Below are 3,355 nucleotides of genomic sequence, written 5' to 3' on the forward strand. Positions count from 1 at the left end.
AAATTTGTATTAAAATTAATATACAAAATGCATATACAATAAATTTAAATTTGATTATATTAAATGAAATAAATATACAAAATAAACATAAAATAAGGTAAATTTGTAATAAAATATATGTAAGAATACACATAAAATAATATAAATTTGTATGAAAATATATATACAAATACACATAAAATAACATGAATTTGTATAAAATTTGTTTCAAAATATATACGAATACACACAATAAAATAACGTAAATTTTTATGAAAATGTATATATAAAATACACATAAAATAATTTAAATACGTAGAAAAATATATATACAAAATACACATAAAATAATGTAAATTCGTAAAAAATTAAATACACAAAATTCTAATAAAAGAATGTATATTTGTAGGAAAATATATATACAAAAATCAAATAAAATAACTAAAATTTGTATAAAAATATATACAAAAATACACAAAAATAATTTAAATTTGTTTGAAAATAGATATGCAAAATACACATAAAGTTAGGCAAATTTGTATTGAAATACATATACAAAACTAACATAAAATAATGTAAATTTGTATGAAAATATATAAACAAATACATATAACATAACGTAAATTTGGATAAAATATATATACAAAATATACATTAAATATTTTAAATATGTATAAAAATATATTATATTATATATATTTTTATTGATATTTGCGTTATTTATGTGTATTTTGTATATGTTTTCTCATAGAAATTTACATTATTTTATTGGTATTTTGTCTATTTATTTTGATACGAATTACATGATTATTTGTGTATTTTGTACATTTTTTTATACGTATTTACATTATTTAATGTGTATTTTGTTTATATATTTTTATACAAATTTACGTTATTATATGTGTATTTGTATAAGTATTTTGATACAAATTTACATTATTTTATGTATTTTGTATATATATTTCAATTCAAATTTAGCTTATTTTATGAGTATTTTGTATATCTATTTATTTTAATACAAAATCAAATATTTTATGTTTTTTCGTATATATATTTTTATAAAAAAAATGCATTATTTTATGGGTATTTTGCATCTTAATTTTCATACAAATTTACATTATTTTATTAATATTTTCTGTATTTATTTTGATACGATTTTACATTATTTTATTTGTGTTTTGTATATATTTTTATATACATATTTACATTATTTAATGTTTTTTTTGTATATATATTTGATACAAATTTACGTTATTTTAAGTCTATATGTTTATATATTTTCATTCAAATTTACATTATTTTATGTGTATTTTGTATATGTATTTTAATACAAATTTACCTAATTTTATATGTTTTTTGTATATTTATTTTCATACAAGTTTAAATTATTTTTGTGTATTTTTGTATATAGTTTTATACAAATTTAGGTTATTTTATGTGTATTTTGTATATCTATTTTCATACAAATACACATTCTTTTCATGATATTTTGTTTATTTATTTTGATAAGAATTAACATTATTTAATGTGTATTTTGTATATATATTTTTATACGTATTTACATTATTTCAAGTGTATTTTGTATATATATTTCTATAGAAATCTGCGTTATTTTATGTGTATTCGTATATATATTTTGAAACAAATTTACATTGTTTTATGTGTATTTTGCATATTTTTTTAATACAAATTTACCTTATTGTATGTGCATTTTGTATATTAATTTTAATACAAATTTGATTAATCTATGTGTATTTTTGTATATGTATTTTTATAAAAATATGCTTTATTTTAGTTTATTTTATGTATATTTTGTATATCTATTTTCATTCGTATCAAAATAAATAAACAAAATAGCAATCAAATAATGTAAATTTGTATGAGAAAACATATACAAATACACATAAATTAACGCAAATTTCTAAAAAAATATATGTACAAAATTGCACATAAAATAAAGTAAATTTGCATAAAAATATATATACAAAAATTAAATAAAGTAAATGCGTACATAAAATAACCTAAATTTGTATAAAACTATATACAAAAATACACAAAAATATTTAAAATTTGTATGAAAAGAAATATACAAAATACACATAAAATTAGGTAAATTTGTATTGAAATACATATACAAAATACACATAGAATAATGTAAATTTGAATGAAAATATATAAACAAATACACTTAAAATAACGTAAATATGTATAAAATATATGCAAGATACAAATTAAATAATGTAAATGTGAATAAAAAAATATTTACAAAAAAGAAATAGAATAATGTAAAATCCTATCAATATAAATACATAGAATATCAATAAAATAATGTAAATTTGTATGAAAAGAAAGATGCAAAATTCATAAAATAGCGCATTTTTATAAAATATATATACCAAAATACACATAAAATATCTAAATTTGTATTGAAATAAATATACAAAATGCATATACAGTAAAGTAAATATGTATTGAAAGAGATATTCAAAAATACATATAAAACAAAGTTAATTTGTTTCAAAATATATATACGAATACACATAAAATAACGTAGATTTCTATAGAAATATATATACAAAATACACATGAAATTATGTAAATACGTATAAAAATATATATATACAAAATACATATCTAGGTAAATTCGTGTCAAAATAAATAAACAAAATATCATGAAAAGAATGTGTATTTGTATGAAAATAAGTAATAGATAATAAATTTGTATGAAATATATATGCAAGATACACATTAAATAATGTAAATATGTACAAAAAATATATATACAAAAAACAAATAGAATAATGTGAAATCGTATCAAAATAAATACACCGAATATTAATAAAATAATGTAAATTTGTATGAAAATAAAGATGCAAAATTCCCATCAAATAGCGCATTTCTTATAAAAATATATATACCAAAATACACATAAAATATTTAAATTTGTATTGAAGTAAATATACAAAATGCACATACAATGAGGTAAACTTGTCTTGAAAGAGATATGCAAAAATACATATAAAACAATGTAAATTTGTTTCAAAATATATATACGAATACACATAAAATAACGTAGATTTCTATAAAAATATATATACGAAATACACATAAATTTAGTAAATACGTATAAAAATAGATATACAAAATACACATAGAATAATGTAAAATTGTTTCAAAAAAAAAAAAAAACAGAATATAAATAAAATAATGTAAATTTGAATGAAAATAAAAATGCAAAATACCCATAAAATAAAGCATATTTTTATAAAAATACATATACAAAAATACACATAGCATAATTAAATTTGTATTAAAATTAATATACAAAATGCATATACAATAAGGTAAATTTGTATTGAAAAAATATGCAAAATAC

Source organism: Eriocheir sinensis, unplaced genomic scaffold (genome assembly GCF_024679095.1).
Source record: "Eriocheir sinensis breed Jianghai 21 unplaced genomic scaffold, ASM2467909v1 Scaffold142, whole genome shotgun sequence".
Classification (NCBI taxonomy): Eukaryota; Metazoa; Arthropoda; class Malacostraca; order Decapoda; family Varunidae; genus Eriocheir; species Eriocheir sinensis.